Here is a 23,630-nt window from a genome sequence, read left to right on the forward strand (position 1 = left end):
CGTTTGAGAGAAAAGCTAGCATCCACTGGCACTTTAGACCAATGAAGTGTTCTTCAAGGAATGAGCTTTCATGTGCCTTGCAGTATGTTCTTTTGGAGAGATTTCCTCGGGAGGCCTGGGTGGCAAAGAGGGGTGTGTGTTTTTTTTTCAGCTGGGAGGGGAAGGGATTGGGCATTCCAGCAGCTATTTTTTTTTTTTTACCAAATGACCCCTGGGCAGAATTTTTGCTGGCTGGAGTCATCTGAGGGCTTTTTTTTCTTTGCCCCTCCCCTTCTTTCTTTCTTTCCCTGAAAGTGATGCTCTGTCTGTATTCTTGGTGCTGGGAGGAGGGGAGAAGCAATAGTGGGAGGGCTTCTAGTGCCCTGGCCCCACTGGTGGACATTCTGGTGTTGTTTGGGCATTATATGAGGGAATTTTGGACTGGATAGTCCACTGGCCTGATCCAACATGGTTCCTCTTATGTTTATGTTCATTCTTTCCATGTCTTTCTTTTCCTTTCCTTTCCTTCCATTTTTGCTGGATGAAACTTTTCTGTTCATCATACTGTTGTTGCAGACATAGGAGCTCTGCCAATGAAAAGTTGGCACCCCCAGTTGTAGCCAGGTGGCCTTCTATGAGATTTCTGTGTGAGTGAATGAGAGTAAGAGGTGTGGGGCAGAAAGAGATTGTTGGAGATTTCTGCGGTATATCTCAACAGCACTGGAAGAGATGGTACTATGAACTTGGCACCATTTTACTCGTCCTGCTTTTAACAGCTGTCTGACACCAAAATTAAACTCCTCTTGTAGATATTAAAAAGGATGAAAGTAGTTCACTGGCAAAGTATCTGCACAACAGGTTGCTTTTAAAGGCATGGGAAACACAGCCAGTAAAAAGCTGCAAGTCCCTCATAAATATCCTTTTTGGGATAACTGCAGAAAACCTTGTATGAACTTCATATAACTTGAAATTAATTAATTAATTGCAGTACAATTCTTTGCTACCTTTCACAGCAGTTTCCCAGTGTTTCAACTAAAGAAAAGTATGAAAAATAGCTGTCGAAAGATTTTCTTGAAACCAAGCAAGCTTGGTTGTAGCTTGAGGAGGGTTCCAGTAGTGGCAGCTGAAGAAAGGGCCTACTAAATGTATCAGCATATTTTGAGGTAGAGCAGTTTCCAGGGCCCAGTGTGGGTGGTACACAGTGCTGGCATTCCTGATGGCAATGGCAACAGCACTCCCAGCTGCATACACTGGCCAGTGCTGTTGAGGAAGGGATGTGTGAATATGGGCATTAGGAGTGCTTGCAAGCTGGAGAATACACAAACGTACGGGTGCGCATGCAGGGGAGGGGGGGGAAAGAGAGGATCACCCACTTTCCACCCCCATTTTGGTTCAGCATGAGTTTCAGAGAGATTTTTCTGAAAATGAATTTACTTCCGAAGAAGAGGCAGGTTTGGGGGAGTGCCCTGGAAGTGACATCACAGGAAAAGGTGGAGTTTTGGTTCAGTGTGCCCCGGAAGTGACATCACTTGGTCCTTGACACCACAGAAAATGACATAACTCCTGTCTCCTGTCTCCACCCCCAAATTTCAGTGGGCCACGAAGGAGAAGTGTAAAAATAACCGGGCCATAGAAAAGAAATGTTTGGGAAACCCTGCTCTAGTCCATCATCCTGCTTCACACAGTGGCCAACCAGTTGTCCTGGGGGACCAACAAACAAGGTGTAAGAGCTGTTATCACTGCTGCCTCGTCTTCTCGATGCTTTGAACCCACTATATTATACAGGGCATGGAAGCCAAGGCCTCCTGACATCGCCTCCTGCTGCTGGTATTCAGACGTTTATTGCAGGGGTCCTCAACCTTTTTAAATAGGGGGCCAGTTCACTGTCCCTCAGACTGTTGGAGGGCCAGACTGCCGTTACTGTACAAGGCCGCGGGCCGTCAGTTCTCCGTCTTCTGCATCTCTCTCCCTTCCCCACACCACACACCCTGGCCTGGGAACTCACCTCACCTCGGTATCACCTCGCACTCTGTCTCCGCCACCTCAGCCCAGTGCTGGAAGTGTGCGTTGCTAACGCAAGTTTAGGTCGAACGTCACTTCCGGTCTGATTTTGCCATAACCCGGCGGGCCGCATAAACGTCCTCAGCGGGCCGCATCTGGCCCGCGGGCCGTAGGTTGAAGAGCCCTGGTTTATTGCCTCTGAATGTGGAGGTTACCTTTAGTCACCATGGCTAGCAGCCTCTGTTGGAGCTCTCCCCCATGAATCAAACACCCCTTTAAACCCATCTATGCTCACTGGCCATCACCAGGTTCTTAGGCAGTGAATTTCACTAACTATTGAGTTTCTTAAGTGCATCCCTTTTCGCCTCCTGAATCTATTGACCATCAACTTCACTGAGTACCCCCAATTTCTAGTAGTATGGGAGGGAAAGAAAAAGTTCTCTGGCTTACTTTCTCTCAGCTCAGTGTGTTATTTTATAAAACTCTTATAATGCTATCCTCAATAGTTGTTTTTCCCCTAAATTTCAAAGCCCTGAATTCTAAAGAATCCAGTGTTTTTGCAGTTTAGGAAAAAGACAGCTGCCATGATAGCAGCTTTATAAAATTATTTCTTTCAGCGTAAGCAAGGTGCTCTGCCATCTTGCAGTCACCTCTATAAGCTAGCACAACCCTCAGTTCTCTCCCTAACCGACTCCATTTTTGTTTGTATACTAGCAAACATCTTCACAGGCAGATATTGCGTTTCACGTGGAACAGGCCACAAAGCTTTTCTACTTTTGGTCTGTTCGAAACAGTAACAGATTCACAAGGCATACATAAAGAATCAAATCATTGTACTGAGAGCTTTAAGAGTCATAAGTAGGGATGACGCAGGGGCACATGGAAAGTGTAGATGACTGGGGAAGGCAATGGCAAACCACCCAGTAAAAAGTCTGCCGTGAAAACGTTGTGAAAGCAATGTCACCTCAGAGTCGGAAACGACTGGTGCTTGCTCAGGGGAGCTTTCCTTTCCTTGCGTTGGAGTGATGATTCTTAGACTTCTGTCATTATGCAGTGTATGACCCATACCACCGTTGTTTGGCTCAGGAACTTTTCACAAAAGAGCCGTGAGAACTTTCCCTTTAAAAAGTAAAGTTCATCTTAGTCTTTATCCCAGATGGTTGCAAATCTTCTAGGGCACACTGCACAGCCTAGAGCAAAGTACTTTCTCCCAGACAAAGCTTACTCACAGGCAGGGGCTGACTAGAAAGAAATCAGCTCTGGGGAAAAAAGCTAACCTGGCACTACCCTCAAACAGGGAGGAAGGGAAGGGGGCAACCTGCCTGTCCACCTCCCAAAGAGAGCAGGAACAAGAGGAAACCTGCTGCCTTCCTCTATCATGCCCCCTCCAAGGAGGGAGGGAGGACAAGGCAACCAGCCCATCCTTGCCCTGCTCCCCTCAAAGGAGGGGGGAGGGAAGGAGGGAAGAAGAGACAACCAGTCTGCTCAGCCAGCTGGGCGCCTCCTTCCCTGCACAGCATGAGGCTGGGCACCACCTCCCCTGAGCATGCACCAGACTTCTTTCCTTGGTCTGGCCCAGCCAAGGTACAGGGGAGGCTACTGGCCCCACTGGGATAAGTCCCAGTTGCCATAATGGTCAATCCACCTCTGCTTACAGCAAGCATGCAATGAGATATAGCCACTAGCTACTTCTGAGGGGAGGGCAATTCTCTAATTTAAAGCTAGGGCTGTGTTGCTTAGGGAAATTGCTTAGGTAAATTGAGCAATTAGGATGTTTTGTGTTGTTTTATTTTTTAAAAAAATTTACCCCACCTTTCCTACTTTGCTTGGCTTACAAATACCTCAGCGCACAGGTGCACGCACAATTAAAACCCTCACAGTCATCAAAGAAGATTACAATGTGATAGCTGTGTTAGTCTGTTGTAGCCAAATAAAACAGTTATTCAGCAGCACCTTAAGGTGGTGAAGGTGGAAAGTGCTGTCAAGTCACAGCTGACTTATGGCAACCCTGCAGGGTTTTCAAGGCAAGAGATGGTCAGAGGTGGTTTGCCATTGCCTGCCTCTGCATAGCAACCCTGGACTTCCTTGGTGGTCTCCCATCCAAATACTAGCCAAGGCCGACCCGGCTTGGTGTCCAAGATCTGACAAGATCAGGGACTAACATTTAAATATGAGGGCTTTTAAACTGAAACTATTTTTATTTCCTGAAACAAACATTGTTAGTCTTTAAGGTGCCACTGGACTTTTATTTTACAATCAACTAACACAACAAGAGAGTTGTTGGTTGTTAAATGCATAAAAGGATATCCCCGATTCATATGAAAGGAATATTACCCACAGAGATGAGGCCTGTTGTGCCCCCCCTCATTGTGGTTAGCAATTGTGTCCCAGCCCCCACTGCACACAAGCCATACAGCAGCCACATCACTTGCTTCCCCTGTAACAGTGGAAGGCTGCCTCTGAAAATCCAAAGGTGGCTCTTAGAGAGATGACTGGGAATAAAACCTGGAGTCGGCTCAGAGAAGGTATGGGTGGCCTCCACAAATGATTTGTCTTGTTAACTATCTTCAGTTATTTAGAAGATCTACAGTGCCCTTAGAAGAGGCATGCCCCCTCTCCACCTATACAAGATGTAATGTGTCTTCCTAATAGGATTGCCAAGTCTCTCCCACACTGGCCACCGGTGGTGGGCAAGAGGCATAGGGTTGCCAGCTCCAGCTTGAGAAACTCCTGGAAATTAGGGGAGGTGTGGAATCTGGGAAAGACAGGGACCTCACTGGGGCACAATGCCACAGAGTCCACCCTCCAAAGCATCCATTTTCTCCAGGAGAACTAATTTATGTAAACTGGAGATGAGCTGTAACTCCAGTCTGACCTGGAAGCTGGCATGCCTACTTCTGATGGCGCATGCATTGCCTAAAAGCCAAGAAATGGATGTTCATTGATTCAGAGCTACTGTTTTAAAAAGGTAAAGCTAGTCCCCCGTGCAAGCGCCAGTTGTTTCTGATTCTGAGGTGACACCGCATCACAACGTTTTCACAGCAGACTTTTTTACAGGATGGTTTGCCCTTGCCTTCCCCAGTCATCTACACTTTCCCCCCAGCAAGCTGGGTACTCAATTTTACTGACCTCAGAAGAATGGAAAGATGAGTCAACCCTGAGCCAGCTATTTGAACCCAGCTTCCGCCAGGATCGAACTCAGGTCGTGAGCATAGAACTCGGACTGCAGTACTGCAGCTTTACCACTCTGTGCGTCGTAGCTCACTCGCTACTGTTTTATCTACATGCAAATGTATGCAAGATATAATTGGCGAAACCTCATGCAATTAATATTTCTTTATGTAGGTGATGGCTCTGCTAAAAGCCGTCACTGCATTATCTATTCAAATGTCTTTAAAACCTTTACCACAGACTCCCTTTAGGAATGGCTCCTAAATGGGAACATACTAAAGTATGACCACCTGGGAAACAGATGGAAGAAAGCCCCAGTGGAAATTACAGGAATAATACGGGAAGAGCAACAATTTGGATTGCCTAGATACCTAAACAGCCCCTCTGCATTCACATAGGCAGCCTTTAGGAATGGTACTCAGCAGACACAGAATCCCACTGTCATTTGCTGCCTCTGCCACACTGAAGACTGCCTCTGGAAACCCGAGGGCAACACGTAGAGAGCAAGTTGGGGAATGAAATTTGGAGTCAGCTCAGAGAAGGTACAGTTGGCCTCAGCGAATGTTTGAAATGAGAATTCTGAAATTAGGTCACAAGCAAAAATTAGCATTTTGCTAGTTAGGAGCTGACAAGGAACTGCTTCTGCCCTAGATTTGAGTGATCTAGCTGAGGATGAATCACAGAGGAATCATACAGGAGGAGAAAAGCACTGCAGGGTATCCACTTCCCTTCCCTTCTTATAAGAGAAAGTGGTGCAGCCACTAGGCATGGTAGGGACATGGCAGTGGCTTGTGCGTGGTTATCCATGTCTGGCTGCAAGTGCTGCAGAAGCTCTTGAAATGCTTTTTCTTCATGCCAGGCTACAAAGCCCTGTGACACCTTGAAGCCTACGCTAAAGGTGAAGAAGGGGCAGATCTCCAGATGGACAGTGCCATGTTCTGGGGCTAGCTGGGTGAGAACAACCTGTTTACCATGTAGGGTACAGAATGAGGCTGAAGGGGGGGCAGTCACTGGCACAGTAGTGCTCCAACACACACGCACACCCTCACTGACAATTTCTTGCTGAATCCAGGAACTCCTGTAGCAGGAACTCCTTTGCATATTAGGCCACATACCCTGGATGTAGTCAATCCTCCAAGAGCTTACAGGGCTCTTAGAATAGGACCTACTGTAAGCTCCAGGAGGATTGGCTACACCAGGGGTGTGTGGCCTAATATGCAAAGGAATTCCTGTTACAAAAAAAAAGCCCTGGCTGAATCCAAGAGAAGAGTCAGTGAAGAATTGGGGTGGGGGTGTGGAATGGTGACTCTCAGCTGCTCTCTGGGCTGAGAGGCATCATACTCTGACCCCGCCCCCCCAACCACACACACACACAGAGGAAAATTCATTTGCAACTCAAGGGCTTAAGTTTCCATCGCAAACCCCTGAGATTTGTAAAGAAGTTTCTCACCCCACGAGGCATGGAGCCAGAATGCCATCTCTCCACTGTCTTCTGGGAAATGTTCTGACCAGACTACCCCTCTGCTTATTTATTCCCTCCCATTAACTTATGGTACGTACTGCTCCGCCAGGGATAACTGCTGAGTGGCTGCCAGGATCAGGCATTGGCATTAATAGGACTGTATGGTACTTTCGTATTTGAAACATTCGTACTTGAAATCTTTGAAATATCGCTCTACGGTAAATGAACGCAGCTGTGAAATTCAAGGCCGGGGTTTCACAAACTGGAAACCTGCAGGCCGGTTGTTTTCCTGTTTAATTTTTTTTTTTTGCATTATTTTCTAAGCTGCTTTGAGAAAAGTAGATTAGAACTTAATAGAAGTATAAATTAAATAAATCATTACTAGCCTGCTGCTCGCAGCCTAAGCATTAATGGCAGGGGCTGGCTTCGCTTTGGGCATTCAAAGCTGCATGCTGCAGGTCATGTTCTTTAATTTACCAAGGCGCAAGCCTGTTCCTTGCCCTCCCACCCTCTTCTCCCATCCCACCTCCGCCGTGCCTGCTAGGTCCCCCCCTGCTTCTTCTAATGCAGAAGAGTAACAATGAGCAATCCAGAGGGCTGAAGTCATGCACCTGCTGTCTGCCAATGAGATACTGTTCCAGTCACAGGAGGGGACAGCCTGCTTTTTGGCAATTCTCTGGCTGGCACTGCTCCTGGAACACTCCGTAAGGCTAGAGAAGGGGATACAACCCAATCTCCCATTCATAAGCATTCAGGAAGGCACAGTCTCAGCTATTACATGTCACCAGCTCCCCGAAAGAAGGGGCACGCAGTGCTGCCAAGGGAAAACTCCAGTGCTGAACAATTCCTCCCCCCAGTCTTAAAAAAATAGAGAGAGGGGAACCTGATTGTATTTATGAAGCAAAATTGTTGAATTGTTAGTGGAAACTATGGGGAGAGACAAGGAAATGCAAAAAGTCCAATAGCTTTTCCATCCTCCCATCAGCCCAAATATGCTCCCTGAGAAAAGGAAGTGTCAGAGCATATGGTTACCTAGAAATCTCCCTCTTAACTTTTCACGTGGCTCAATTAATCTGGAAACATACTTTACACAAGGACAAATGCATTCTCTTTGCTCTTGATTCTGAAGTTCAGAACGAGGCCTCTGCACCACAGTTCCTATACTCAGATCATTTGTAATCTGCTCTGCGCCCGCTTGTGGAGAGGGAGGAATACAACTCTGAAAAATAAAATAAATAAAATAATGCCCTTCCACATTTAAAATCAGTCTCCCTGCAAACAAGGAGGGAAGGAGCCAGTGAGTGGCAGACTCAAATCTGGAGAGCTGGCTTTGATTCCCCACTTCTCCACGTGAAGCCAACTGGGCAACCTTGGGCCAGTCAGAGTTCTCTCAGAACTCTCTCAGCCCCACCTACCTCACAAGGTGCCTGCTGTGGGGAAAGGAAAGGAAAGAGATTGTAAGCTACTTTGAGATGTCTTGGGCGAGGAAAGCAGTGTCAAGTCAGCTGACTTATGGTGACCCCATGGGGTTTTCAAGGCAAAAGATGTTCAGAGGTATTTTGCCATTGACTGCCTCCATGCCGTGACCTTGGTATTCTTGAAGGTCTCCCATTCAAATACTAGCCAAAGCCGAACCTACTCAACTCCTATCCACGTTAGGTAGTGACTCCTTAGGGTTGAGGAAAGTGGGGTATAAAAACCAACTCTTCGTCTAAAGGAAACCTAAGATGCACTGGACATTTGAATGCAAACCAAGTCCTGTTTATTAAAGAACTGAAGTCAAAACAGATAAAGGTGCTTCTCTGCACACATATATCCAGGATTGTAAACTAAGAGACTAAGCCTAAAATATCAGACCAGCCAAGAGATTTCACACCACCTTAATGGTGTTCAGCAAAAATCCATCCCAAGCCTTCAAGCTGAGATCTTTGCTTTTTGCACACACTTGCCATGTGTGTCAGCTCGTACTTTAACACCTACCTATACCGCTGAATCCAATTACATTCAGATAAATGTTGAGTCACACAGCACAGCATTCCAGCGGAACCCTACGTGTGGACAGAGCATTTAATGGATCTGCCAGCAGAGGAAATAACTTGCAGAACTGGAACTTTCTCCTTGTATACAGTTACAAGATGCTGCTCAAACTGAGTTAAGCCATCAGGCCTCAAATGCTGGCGGTGTATCCATAAGGCCTTGAACATATGAAGCTGCCTTATACTGAATCAGACTCTCGGTCCGTCAAAGTCAGTATTGTCTACTCAGACTGGCCGGCTCTCCAGGGTCTCAAGCTGAGGTTTTTCACGCCTATTTGCCAGAACCCTTTTTAGTTGGAGATGCTGGTGATTGAACCTGGGACCTTCTGCTTATGCTCTACCACTGAGCCACTCAAACACAGTTCATCCCAGTCTTGCTATCCACTATTCTTCAATGGTAGATTCCTGGGCAAGAACAGGTGATGGACACCACCACAACATGGCTGCCAATCAGAAGAAGTTGGGAAGTTCCAAGCCAAATATCCTCTTATTCTGGAAGCCACTATTTCTCACTGGTGCTCCCTGGAGGCCTCCTGGGCTTTTTCAAAGCACCTCCTGCTTCAGTGAGCTGTGGGGAAATGCCAGGACCGGTTCTCTGCTGTGGGGGAGAGATGCTTTGTCAGAGAAGCAAATGAATGCCAAGAAATCCATCAACAGGTGCCATGCTGTTCTAGAGACTGAACTAATGCAGGTTTATTTCCTGCATTTTTGTCCCATGAAGCTTTTTTATACAGAGGCAATATGCACACTCTTTGAAGGATAAGGGGGAGAAACATGGGGATGGTAGAAGGCAACAGTAGATTCACATGCTTTAAAGATCTGTCCTCTGAAAATGTGAATTCTACAAAGCACCCCTCAAAATAATCTGTGAAAATAGGTCATAGTTGGGGGGAAAATTACAGATGCAAATACAATTTCTATTCAGCTTTCAACTTTGCATGTCAGAATTCTGAGCCACAGATCTGCACTGTGCCATAAGAAGCAATAACATGGCAGGTAGTAATATACAATTACAAAAAAAAGGTGATATTAATATATTGTCAATCACACTTGCATCCTTGGGTGTAATAAGTGAATTCTCCATATTTATCCCTAACAACGTTGTCATTTAGTAGGCAGGCAGTAAAACATGGGCATGTCATGGAAAACTAGAAAAAACTGGGTACTCATTTGTACACAAGATCATTCTCTGTCTCTCTCTCACACACACAAACACACAATCAGGTATACAACCACAGGGAGACCCTTTTGTGCAAACTGGTAGACAGGGGCACTCACCACTGTTTCTGTGATCATGGCTGCTGGGAAAGTGCAACTGTGATCTGAAAATGTCTTTCCCTGCTTTCCTTCGTTCCCTCCCACCTACCTTTCTACACTGACACTAAGATTTCACTATACAGTTGTATGCCTGCATACGTGACCATGTGGGAGGGGAAACAGAAAGCTGCATGTGTAAGCTGCCCCTATAAGAATGTAAAAAAGAGTCCTGCTGGGTCAGACCAGTGGACCACTCAGCCTAGCATCCTAACTCACACAGTGGCCAACCAGTTCCTCTGGCGGTCCAACAATAAAAATAGTTGGCACACAGGCAAGCCACAGAAGTTAAGTTCTCCCACAAAACACCACAAGGAATGTCTCAAGCATCTCCTTAAACATAGGAAATTTCTACAAAACCCAGCAAGTATAAAGCTCAAAGGAGTTTCAGGGTCCCCATGTGTTATTTACCATTTATTACATATAGACATTACCGCAGTTTCTTCCAGAAATTATTTAAGAACAGAAATTCTATCTGCTAATGGATGGCCAGCCTGACTGCGTCCCAGGGAATTTGGACCGGGCACTGCAGGCCGTGGCAACCTGGCTTAGGCTGAGTGGGCTGAAGCTGAACCCAACGAAGACAGTGCTGGTTATTACCTTTAAAGCCCTATATGGCCGAGGACCTGCCTACCTGAAGGACCGTCTCTCCCCATAACAGTGGCAAAAAAAATTCCAGACACCTTCTCCTTCATCACATTAAGGGTATGTTAAAGGTGAGGAGGCATGGCCCCACTGGCACATTCTCTCGTCATGCTGAACCTGTGGGCACTTTTTAAGAAGAGGTAACAACATCACCAGAAACTGGTAATGCCCACGTGCTCTTCCGGAGCACCTCCTACTCCAATGAAGCGCCGGACAACCTGAACTGGCCCTTTGCTTTGGGCAGAAGGAAGTGACAAACAGGAAAAAAATTGAGGTGAACCATGGTATCCACAAGTTACCACGCTGGGGATCACTGGTCTATTGGGACAGGGCTATCTTTGTGTTCAATGTTTGTACAATGCCAAGCACAGAGCATACTGCAGCTCAGAGACACTGCTGGAAAATAGCTAGATTAAAGTCCAGTGGCACCTCAGAGACCAACAAGTTTTTTCAGAGTATAAGCTGTCATGAGTACAAGCTTCCTTCATCAGATTGCAAGTAGGAATGAATATCCCTGAGCCTTTACGTCCCAGTCAGAAATTGGGAAGGGGATGCAAAGAAGGGAGTCTGGTTGCAAAGGAACAATAAAATAAAAATAAACAGAATCGGTTCTTTCTTGCAGCTTGCGGAAACATCACCTGGCTATCAATGTTCCATCTAAGCTGCAGTCTTGTAAGCAAAAATTCTTCTTTGTGAGCTACTGGCAATAAAATTGTGAGGGACTGCATAAATTATTGTGCTCTGGAGTCATCCTTCAAGAGCTAAGGCAAAAAAAAGTGTGAGCTGGAGGCTAAAAATCTGTGAGCTAGCTCACGCTAACTCAGCTTAGAGGGAAAACTGCTGGCTATTATTGTCGAGAAGGCATCCAACTTCTCTCGCCCTTTCTGCACCAGGACAAGCAACAAGCTTGGGTGGCCACAGTTGTCAGGCACTGAGATTACATATGCTGCAACTACCACAGATGAAAACTGGGCTAGAAATGCACAAGACGACTTGAAAGCAGAAGAAAGACAGAAAAGCTTAATCTTCCCTGATGTCATCGCAGGGAGGAAAACAGAGCTGAATGAAAGAAATAATGAATGACTAAGCAACAAGAGATAAGCACAAGTTGCCGTTGGGGGGTGGGGGAGTCTGGGCTGCTGTCCGAAAAGGCTGTGTTCCTGTGAATCCTCAGGAATCCTGGAGGTCTCCATAAACTTATCAGTGGTTCTGCCATAATGAAAACAGAAATAGAAGGGAGAGAGTTCCCTTAAAGACTGGTCCCAGGCTATTAAACTTGCCCTGGAAAAAAACAGATCCAGCTTACTTCCACGTGGATTTTAGGGTACTTTTTCGGTATAATGTGTAATGCTGAGGCTTGCCAGGACTTTAAAATGCTCTTTGTGAACTAAGCATCAGCCTAGGAGATGTCCCACAGTTGCCTGCAATGGGCAGGGATTCTACAGCAAGAGGTTTCCCCCACTTCAACAAACAAGTTCATGCGGTACACATTCACTGCAACTAGGAAGTTTGAAAACCTTGGCACAATGGCACCCAAGGTTTTTAGAAACTCTTGCTTTCTTCCCTTCTAGACAATCCAAAGCCACACACATATCTACTGTGTTTCCCTGAAAATAAGACACTGTCTTATATTTGTTTTTTCTCAAGAAGACACACTAGGGCTTATTTTCAGGGGATGTCTTATTTTTTATTAAGTATGATACAACAATCTACATTTATTCAAATACAGTTAAGTCATCTTCTGGAACATTGTCATAACTCTCCAGACCTGGAATTCCATCCTGAATTTTTTGCGACGCCCATCACTAGGTCTTATTATCGGGGTAGGGCTTATATTTAACAAATGCATAGAAATCCTGCTAGGGCTTATTTTTTGGGGTAGGTCTTATTTTCAGGGAAACAGGGTATATGTCCTACTGGGAAGCTCCAAGCATAATCCTGAAAAGTTTATCCTTCCCCTTTTTCTCCCTCTCCTCGCCTACTGCTGCTCCCAAAAGCTAAGAGAACGTGGTCCAGTCTGACCACTCTAAATTAGGTCTGCCCTCAGCTCTACATGGTGACAGCAATCCGGCCTGTCTGTTCAAGCAGCAAAAATATTTTAACCCCCCTCCCCCCATTTTTTTTAATGATCACAGGCTGTGACCATCCCCTTCTTATCCTTTCCCGAACTGGAGCTGGCAGAATTTGACATGAACCAAATCTGTCAAGAGCTCAAGACAGACACGTGGGCTCTAATGAGCCGCTGGGGGGGGGGGGGGCAGAGAGAGAACCATACCGCTCCATTCAGCTCCAAACAATGATAAATAATTCAGGAAAGAGAAATGCCGCAATACAGAACACACAGCAGGGTTTAAAAATAGAACGCACAACGAAGTCAAAGGAGGAGACACACAGAGAGCCCAAGCACTGTAAAAGAATACGGATCTATGTCAACAAATCGCAAACTGCCAGATGCTGTGATCATGACTGGCTCCTGCCAGATTGCTGTGATCACGACATCCTGTTGTCACCCAACACAAGAGTTATGCAAAAAAGGAAAAAGATTAAGATGTCAGTTTCTTTTCACTGTCTGAAACTGGAATTCCGCAACTAATGAAAAGGCAAAGAGCGACGCTACATGATCCTTCGCTGGCAATATGAATTCATGTATTTCGGGATCAAATTGAAAGTACCGGGGGGCAGCTCTGGAGGAGAGGAGGTTAAGAGACCGCTATTCTTACCTCCCTCGAATGCTCCAGAAGAATCGTTTTTTGTTGTCTCTCAACACGTGACTCTAACAAAAATATTTAGAAATGTGGACATCCATTACCCCTTGGTACAATGTGGTATGAATCTGAACACAAACAGGCATGCAGAGACGGTAGCAAACAACCTCTCATCCGGATTTCCCTTACATCTGCAATACTTTGAATACTCATGCAACAACTTTTTCTGAACTTCTCCTCAATGAACCATTTATGGGTGCTATGTATTCCAAGCCTAGAAAAAAAAATCTTAATTGTGCATGCCAGGATTTAAACTGTGGGCATCAGCATCAAATGTTTAGACATTTTATAACCAGTGTTCCCTCTAAACTGAGTTATCGTGAGTTAGCTCACAGATTTTTAGCCTTCAGCTTACACATTTTTGTCTAAGCTCAGGAAAGATGACCTCAAAGTACACTAATTTATGCAGCAGCTCACAACTTTAATGCCAGTAGCTCACAAAGCAGAATTTTTGCTCACAAGACTCTGCAGCTTAGGGGGGAACATTGATTATAGCCACATCACTGGAACCGTTCCAACCCAGATTTTCCATTCCTTTATTCTTGGAGCCCTTTTACTTGTTGCTTTAATATTCTGAGCCGCTTGGATAGGAACCCACCCATATTTTTTTGAAAAAATTGCTTTAAGTAGTCCATGGTCCTTCAGACAGAGCAGGCTACCAACCTTAAATTAAATAAAAGATAATTGGGTGACTTAGAGAACAGCCCAGAGGGCGTGATGCTAACCTTGGACGTTTGGCTTACATTCCTGCTTTGCTGAACACTACTTTTGTCACTCAGCAGACTGGGCCATACCTGCTCTGTTGGTTCTTGCAGATGTCAAGTTGCAAGTGGTAATGAAGGAACACAGGAAAATGCCAATCCAATATTGCTTCTCTGAATATGCCCTACAGGCATGTCTCTGCATTGAGAGATGTGGGGCATGTACACAGATCAGAGAGGTCAGATGCACATAAATACAAATCCAACTCAACTAGGCAGACAAAATTACCCCCCACTAATGAGGCAGCTTTATTTTTTCCTGTGATTGTGCACAAATGGACAAAAAAAGAACAGAGGCCACTTCTTACTTCATATATGAATAATTAGTAGGGGAACTTGCAAGATGCGTCTATGCTAAAGTAAATGCGACAGAAGATTTGCTTTCACTGGACAATGTGAATGTACAAGGAAAGCAAGCCAGTGTTCTGCTTGATACTGGCAAATATCAACACATCTGATTTCTCAACATGGCCAAATCTATGGACTCTTAAATCCAAGTTCTGGAGCCATGATTAGAAGACAGATCTTTCCACAAACCTTTAAAAAAAACCCCAGGTTTGCAGAAAAATCTGCAATCTAAAAATAATACATTGGTGGGTTACCCCTCCTCAAATAACAGAAGAAGTGCCTGAAGCTTTAAGAAACAAACACCCTCAGTAGCCATCAACAGTACTGTCAGTCTTCAAAACTTGGCTTCTGTCAGATAAAAGGCAGGAGAAGGGCCTTTTTCCAGGGCCGTTTTAGCCTCTGAGGGAGGACTCAGCAGGGTCAGACCTGGCGGCAACCACTGGGCAACTTGTTACCACTAGACTTGCATGACTTCAACAGCAGCCAGCACACGAACAGCAGTGTCATATAGTGGTCAGAGTTTCAGGCTATGATCTGGGGACCCAGGTTCCAATCCTCACTTTGCCATAGAATCTTGCTAGGTGACCTTGCACCACTCACTCTCAGCCTAATCTGCTTCACAAGCTATTTGTGACAATGAAGTGGAAGAGAATAATGTAAGCTGCTTTGGGTCCCCACTGTGGAGAAAGGCAGGGTATACATGTAGTAAATAATAATAAATGAAGCTGAAGATGGGGCCAGATAGGGTAGGTGGGTAATAAGGAGAGAAGGAAGCAAACAAAAATGAGATATTGGGAGTTTCCTGGAAGAAGGACAGTTAGGCAGTATTACTGTTGTCAACCCCCAGGTCAGGCCTGGAGATCTCCTGGAATGACAAGTCCTGGAATTACAATGGCTCTGTTGGATGATAGACTCTACAGCATCATACAGTACTAAGGACACTCTCCTCCCCAAATCCCTGCCTTCCCCCAGATTCCACCTCCAAATCTCCAGGAATTTCCCAACCCAGAGTTGGAAATTCTAACCAATGTGGGGAGGAAGATACAGGAGACACTGGGGTCACCTAGAGAACTGGGCCCAACCTGGTGGCTGGCACTACCTAGTTTGGCTTGGCTTTTCCTAGGAAGAGATTACCAGAGGAAGGAAAGGAGGGAAGGCTGAAGATAATGGGGAGGTTAGATGGTGTGTGGGAAAGAGAGAAGGAAACAGTGAGAGGTGAGGAAGTAGGAGCTGCCAGGAAGAGGAAAAAAGCAGTGTGGGAAGTGAGATACATGGGGGAGTGAGATGTTCACCCAAGCCTTTGTGAGTTCCCCACTGTATAACCAGGTCCTCCTGCCTGCTGGCCTGAACTGCACAGAGTTTTTCCACTGAGTGGGAATGAAGAAAAGCAGTAGGGGGAGGGAGATAGGTTGACCAATGGATGGAAAGGACAGAAGGAAGCATGAAAAGGTGCTTCTAGGGAAAGGAATCAGGAAACAGTGGGGGAGGGGGGAAATGAGATGCCCCACAAGTCCCCCCCCCAAAAAAATTAAGAATGTTTAACAGTGTCATTAATGAATGACTACCACAGTCTGAGTTAGTATTCTTGGGGGAGGGAAAAAAGAAAAGCATGATGTGCCCTAGATTTTGAGGCAAATTAACAAAACTGCATTTCTCAGTCTTAATCACAGAAGAATACATAACGCACTACAAGGCATTGCTGGTCCATGTCTTGGAAACCCAGTATTAATGGAAAGCTAAGCTGTAAGCAAGGAATCCGCTGTTCTGAATTTTAGCAGTGTGCTATCAGTTATCCTGCTGATCTATTAACACAATTTAATTAAAGCCATCGCCTTTCTTCCTAAAAACATTAAGCACTAATGTCTGAAATAAGTGCAAAAAAAGGCTTTAAATAAAAAGAGTGAATTGAACAATGTTTCATGTAATAAGTGCAGAAGTTCAGTCAGTATTTTGGTTCGTTAAGATTTCTATAAGCCTCAGCAAACAGAGAAAGCAGAAAAGCAGGGAATGAAGTCACAAGCATAGAGAGTAAGATGTCTGGAAGCTAAATAGTAGAATCAGAGGGTCGCTGCCATGTTGATCTGCAGTAGAACAGATTTGAGTCCAATGAGAGTTTCAGGGTACAAAAGTTTTAGAAAGTCAAAAAGCTCCCTTTGCTGCACATGGTAGAAATGGAGATCTGAGTCTTTTTATCCCAATCAGGAGGGGTTTAACCCAGATTTGCAAGCAACGGAGCAATTAACAGACTGCATTTATTGCCTAATGACACTCTCACCATCATTCTCCCATTTTTGATTGTTTTTCTACACAAATGCTATCCAGATTAAATGTTCTTGCAATTTGTTAATTTCACTCTTTTGCCACTGAATTCTAACTTTGTACCACTTTGCATTCTTAACCACTGCCCACCAGCTAAAGTAGCTCTGCTCACTGTAGCCCATTCCATCGTCTGATGAAGTATGCATGCATACAAAAGCTTACGTTCTGAATAAAATTTTGTTAGTCTTAAAGGTGCTACTGGACTCTTACTTTGTTCAAAGAATGCATATTGTAAATCAGTTTGATCAGAGCAGAGGGCAAATGCTTGAGGGCAAAAAAAATGCCAGCTTCCTGGTGGGACCTGAGAATCCCCTGGAATTACAGCTCATCTCTTTAAATGACTAAAATGTTCTGGTCAATGACTGTAATAGAAATAAACTGAAACTGAATTTCTAGACCAGTTCTCCCTAAATAAAATGGATACCTTGGTGGCTGGATTCTATGGCACTGTCCCCCACTGAGGTCCCTGTCCTCCCCAGGCTCCATCACCAAGTCTCCAGGAGTTTCCCAACCTAAAGCTGGCAGCCCTAACCCTCCATCCCCTGCTGGTGCTCAGGTGGGACCTGGCAACCTTAATCTGTAATGAGATCAAAACCCTGTGTTCCTCTTCAGCCCTTGGAGGTCCATTGCGCTGAACTTGTGAATGAACAACAAGTTCAGCGATAGTCAAGTTTTAATTTCCCTTTGAAACTTTTTTGTCTTAGGACTGTCATTCTTACGTCAGCCATGAAATAATCCAGAAAATGAAAATGTTCTCCCATTGCTTTTTTAGTACTGTGGTTTTTAATGTCAGATTTATGTCCATATAATAATACAGGCACTTGTGGAGAGAAGACAGGCAAGGCAAATAAAGATAAATGATACATGCAGGGCGGGTCCACTCTGTGCCCGTATCTTTCACTTCACAAAATAACGTACATGAAAGTGCATCTGGTGGGGGGGGGGGGTGATCTATTTTATGATATAACATCTGTGTAAGGGGAAACATTTGCATCGTGCTCCGCTACAGTTAAAAGATCAAGGCTGCAGTCCTACTCAGCCGAGCTAATTCAGAAATAAGTGCCACTGAATTTAGTAGGACAAACGTGCTGTTGATCCAGTTGGAAAAGTGAAGGAGTGTAAGATCCAGCTGGAAGAAGTGACCAACAACCAATTGAGTAGAAGCAAATCTTTGACCTAGCCAGAAAGAGAAAAAAGGAAAAAAGCCCTAACATTTTTAAATAGGACTATCGCCTAATTGGGGGAAAATGTAATTATCTGCCATTTTCAAAGTACCAAATCTGCCTAATACCCAAACTTCAGAAGACAGCATGTTGAGATACAGAAATGTAAGCTACCATTTAATCAACAATTATTGTAATCATCATTTTCATTTATAAGCCTGTGTTTCTCTCCGAACAAATGCTAATCACCATTAGGCGGCCACCTCTAAATACTTCATTTTTTTGTTCCCTGTTACACAAACACATCAGAAGAAAAGAGCTGCAAAATGAAAATAGCACAACTCCAATGATTCAAAGTTGCCCTCTTGGATCCAGCAAAGCACGTTGATTCATCTCTCAGCCAGAATGCAACTTTTATCATTTTCTTCCAGGCACTGATTTATCAGCAATACAACTGCAAGAGATTTGACTGCACTCTCCTCTGGGAATATAACTCTCTCTTTTGCAGTGGGAGACCTGAAGCACAAAAAATTCAGCATTCCTTCAACCCACCAGAATGTGTTGCTACATACCCACAGGGCCCAACTTTTGGTGGCATCTGTGCCGCCACTGGAGTTTAAAATGCTCCTCCCTATGTAACTAAGTATTCAAAATATTTGCCCCCACCCCACCCCCAAGCTCCTATCCCTGATTTACTGAGATGAAGTAGAGGGCAGAGACTGAAGGAGCAGACAGAGAATGCACACCAAAAAGTTCTCGTCAGATCAAAGAAGCACATGGATGACACTGGCTTCAGAAACAAGTGGTGGCTAAAATCCATTTAAAAAAAAAAAACTTGTTTGATATCCAAGTTCGCACCTCTGCATTCTATTTTCCTTTTCAGTATTGTTTGCCCCTTCCTGTATTTTGTTTTTCAGTCCCGTTTGCCCCTACCTGATCTAGGTAGCCCAGGCTAGCCCACATCTTGTCAGATCCTGGAAGCTAAGCAGGGTCCGGCTTGGCTAGTATTTGGATGGGAGACCTCCAAAGAATACAAGATATAGAGACAGGCAATGTCAAACCACCTCTGACGTTACTTGCCTTCAAAACCCTAGGGGGTTGCCACAGGTGAGCTGTGGCTTAACGGCAAACAACAACACCAAATTTCCTATAAACTGTGCCATAAAACTGTTCAAGTGAAAATTCTTCATATTTGAATTTTTCAGGAAAGATCAGTGCTTAAGTACAGTCCAAAGTCTTCCGTTCCAGTAGTTTACTGTACTTAGAGAGATCCCCAGAGACTGGGCACTTTGAGGCTTTAACACAACAGATTCACAGGCAGATCAAGGGGCTGACAAAAAAAACCCGCACTCACCCTGAATTAATAACAAGTAAGTAAGAGACAGGCTTGGATCTCACTGGAAGTTACCACCAACGGCTTCCCTCAGTGGAGTGCAAACTTCTCACACCTCCCGCTGCAGTCCAAAACAACCCCCAAAATGCTGTTCCTGGGAGATGGGGACCTACCCACCCAAGAAATATCGTAAGGGTGGAAACAGGTGACATCAGTGGAGAGGCTAGCTGTGATGCAGCCTTTAGTTTCCCTGAAATAAGCCAGCCAATGTGATGCAGTGGTTAAGAATGCTGGATTAGTATCTGGGAGACCCAGGATGAAACCCCCTCTGTGTCATGAAGCTTTTTGGACAACCTTATGCCCATCTCTTGGTCTAACCTGTTGCTGCAAGGATAAAACAGGAGGATGGGGGAGAGAACCATGTTGTTAAAGGAGCCCTGATAAACTTGAAGCATCTTGCCTTAAAAAACCTAAAGTGTTCAGGTGTACTCACAGATTTGTCAGCGAAAAGTGGCATATGTAAATTCCTCTGAGAAGCTGTTAACTGACTGGGAAAAAAGAGGTGAGCCAGACATTTAGAATACTTTTTCCGAAGTGCTCCTAGCTACACTAAAAGGCAAGGGACTTGTTGACAGTTCAGATGCTACCAAGACACCAAATTCCATAAATAAAAATATTGTTTCGCTTTCCAAATGATAATGGCACTCATACTAAAATTATTCAGAACCGGAATTTTTATATATAGGCCTGTAGTCAGGAATTCCGTTATGTCGGCTTCTTTTGACATTTCAACTGTCTTCTTCTGGACCCTGAAAGAGAGTGCCCAGTTTTACAGGATATAATTTTGCAATGAAGGCATGTCACTTCCTTGAATTAAAGATAAGGAATTGGATTTTCAAGTGTAGTTTAAATAAATTTGCAACTAAAGAAGCTTGAAATTAAGAAAATCATATTTGGACTGAGATGTTGAAAGCATTTAAATAGGTTGCAAGAATTCTCCCCCCTCTGAAACAAGAAATATGGAGTTCAGTGGAAGCCTGAAAGCTGGATAAGGATTTTCTAGCTAAATGTGCTAGCTAAATGAAAGGATGCATAAAAAGCCACTGAGTTGCATACAGCAGCTCCATGAAGCACCTAGACAAAAAGGGCTCTGAGAAGTTAATCCCAGGGTCTCAGAATTAATGCCACTTGTAAATTATTTATACAGAACACTACAGGAACCCTGTATATAACTACAGTATGCAAAACAAGGGTACCTTAAAGATGCCTGCATGGAATCATGTACCTAGACGTACCCACTTTCAACAGGCGATGCTGAGTACTGAGGAAGACATGAGAAAGCTTGACTACCAAGCTGATCCAAGTAACCCTGACAGGCATATATAGCATTAACAATTTTAGGAGCCAAGCCAAGTGATATCAGGGTAATGTTTTGGGTACCTCTGAGGGATGCTTTAAGAAAATAGATTATTGCCCCCTTGGAAGAAAGACTGTGTTGAAATAAACTGCAGCTATGTTCATACCTTTGCCTGCCTCCCTGCCTCAGTCATGAGAAACAACTGGAAGGCTGGCTGGAGTTATCCTGATAGGTAATTATGGCTTTATAGTTTAGAATATACTGATAAGCCTCTGATAGGTAATTATGGCTTTATAGTTTAGAATAATTTAGGTAATTTAGTTTTGAATTAGAATAGGCAGGAGGGTATCTAGGGAGACAAATATTAGAATAAAACAGATTCAAATAGACTATGCTACCATATAACTACTTGCTTTTCATTCCTTTGTGGTTACAAGGGGCTTCTGATACTTTATTTGCAATGCATCCAAATAATTTCTCCAGCAAGTCTGTAATTCCTTTTTGTCCTTTTCAGTTTTTTTTAACCCTTTCTTCGAATCATAGAGATGAAAGGTACCCCCAGGGTCATCTAGTCCACCCCCCTGAACAATGTAGGAATTCACAAATACCTCCCCTTAAGTTCACAGAATGAGCACTGCTGTCAGATGGCCATCTAGCCTCTGTTTAAAAACCTCCAAGGAAGGAGAACCCAGCACCTCCTGAGGAAGCCTGTTCCACTGAGGAACCGCTCTAACCATCAGGAAGTTCTTCCTATTGTTGAGCCAGAAACTCTTCTGATTTAACTTCAACCCACTGCTTCTGGTCCTACCTTCTGGGGTAACAGAAAACAGTTCCCACCAACCTCTATATGACAGCCCTTCAAGTACTTAAAGATGGTGATCATATCACCTCTCAGCCTCCTCCTCTCCAGGCTAAATATACCCAGCTCCTTCAACCTTTCTTCATAGGACTTGGCCTCCAGACCCCTCACCATCTTTGTCGCCCTCCTCTGGATCCATTCCAGCTTGTCTATATCCTTCTTAAAATGTGATAACCAAAACTGAACACAAATAAACTATTAACTTGTTTCAGTTAATAGATCCCAGTAGGCAGCCGTGTTGGTCTGAAGCAATAGAACAAAGCAGTAGCTGTTTTACTGCAAAGGAACTTCAAGAACAGAATGGAGAGAGAAATTGCTGAATTACAAACTATCATGAAACTTGTAACAAACACCTCCCCAGGAATGAACAGGGATATTGGGTTTTTATCTCATTACATATACTAAACCAACTCTCACTGAGTATAGCTGTGCATCCACAGTGTTCCAATGTATTTCTCTTTTAGAACAGTGTATCAGAATAATGGGGTTTTTTGTGTTGACATGCTCAAATGAGGGATGTGGGCTGTTTGTCTCTTTAAATATACTAACCCATCTTCCACTATACTTTAATGCACTCTATTTTTCTAAAGGCTAACTTATATTATTTCTCTTTTAGAACAGTGTATCAGAATATTTGGGTTTTTTGTTTTTATTTTTTTGTATTGATATACTCAAATGGGGGATATTGGCTGTTTGTCGTATTGCATTTACCAACCCATCCTATGGTAAAACTTATGGATGTTATAATCTCTTGAATAAACATGCCCTCTATTTAAACAAACAAAGCCAGAATGTTACCTAGATTTATGGTACCTCTACGACTGAAGTCTGCTTTTTATCACCTGGTGTTTTTTCAGCCCTGTTTTGTCCTATACTAACAAACACTGATCCTATTTGGGATTCTTTTAATCTGCTAAAAACATTCCCATGATTCCACACTGCATACTTATATTAAGAATTGTGGCATCCATTCCCATTTGTCTGATGAAGTCTCCTTAAGAGCCTACGAAAGCTTACATTCGCAATAAAACTTAGTTGGTCTTAAAGGTGCACTTGTCTACTGCATTGTTCTATTGTTTCAGTAAAGCTACAGAGTCTTCCTTACTAGTCCAGCACTTGCTTACTAGGGCAATATAAGGACTTAATTCTGAACCTCCCAGAAGAAGGGTGAGGAAAAACATATTACAGTTTTTCAGTTGCTGGAGTTTAGAGAATGCTGCAGTTACAACAGATAACCAGAAGAAAATGTTGTGCCACTCCTCACTAGTTTTCATTCTCCCCCTTCGCTTGAATAGTTGACAGACACATTTATGTTTACAAATTAAGTAGCAGATAGCCCAGGCTCATCTGATCTTGTCAGATCTCAGAAGTTAAGCAGGGTTGATCCTGGTTAGTACTTGGATGTAACACTACCAAAGAAGTGCAGGGTTGCTACACAGAGGCAGGCAATGGCAAATCACCAATGTCTGTGTCTTGAAAACCTAGGTGGCCTCCATAAGTCAGCTGGGAGTTGATGCCACTTTTCACAAGTGTTTTTCTTATGGAATTTCTTGCCAGAAGTTCTTACTGAACTTCTCACCGAATAAACCATTAGTACAAATGCCAGATCTGCACCTAAGGGAAGCTCAAAGTTTACTCATTCTTTCAGCTGCAGCTGTTTCGAGGTGGGAACACAAGCCCCGCTGGGCAAGGAGCTTCTCCACTTTCCTGAAACATAAGGAAGGTGCCACAGTGGGGAAAAGTGCTCAGAAGAGCCACATGTGATATGTTGAACAGCCACGTGTGGTTGTTGAACCAATGAGCTATTACTGGAATAGAAATTCTAGTGCACTGCACTGTCTTCTTCAGTATTCGCAAAATAAAGTAAGATTTTTGTTCCTCCAACAATCCACAGAATGGAACATTTTAAATATTTGAAACACTTGGGCAGCAAAACGAAGCAGAACAACATGTCTGTAAATCAAAACATGGTTTCCTGAATAAATCATTTTTAAGATGGGAAAGCCTGGCTATAAACTGGAAGTTTTTGTGATACTGTTTATAAAATAAGGGGATATATGAATTATACCATGATAGCATCACCTGCTGCTAAGCCCACAACTTAGAATAACATTTGT

Source organism: Heteronotia binoei, chromosome 13, assembly GCF_032191835.1.
Source record: "Heteronotia binoei isolate CCM8104 ecotype False Entrance Well chromosome 13, APGP_CSIRO_Hbin_v1, whole genome shotgun sequence".
NCBI lineage: Eukaryota > Metazoa > Chordata > Lepidosauria > Squamata > Gekkonidae > Heteronotia > Heteronotia binoei.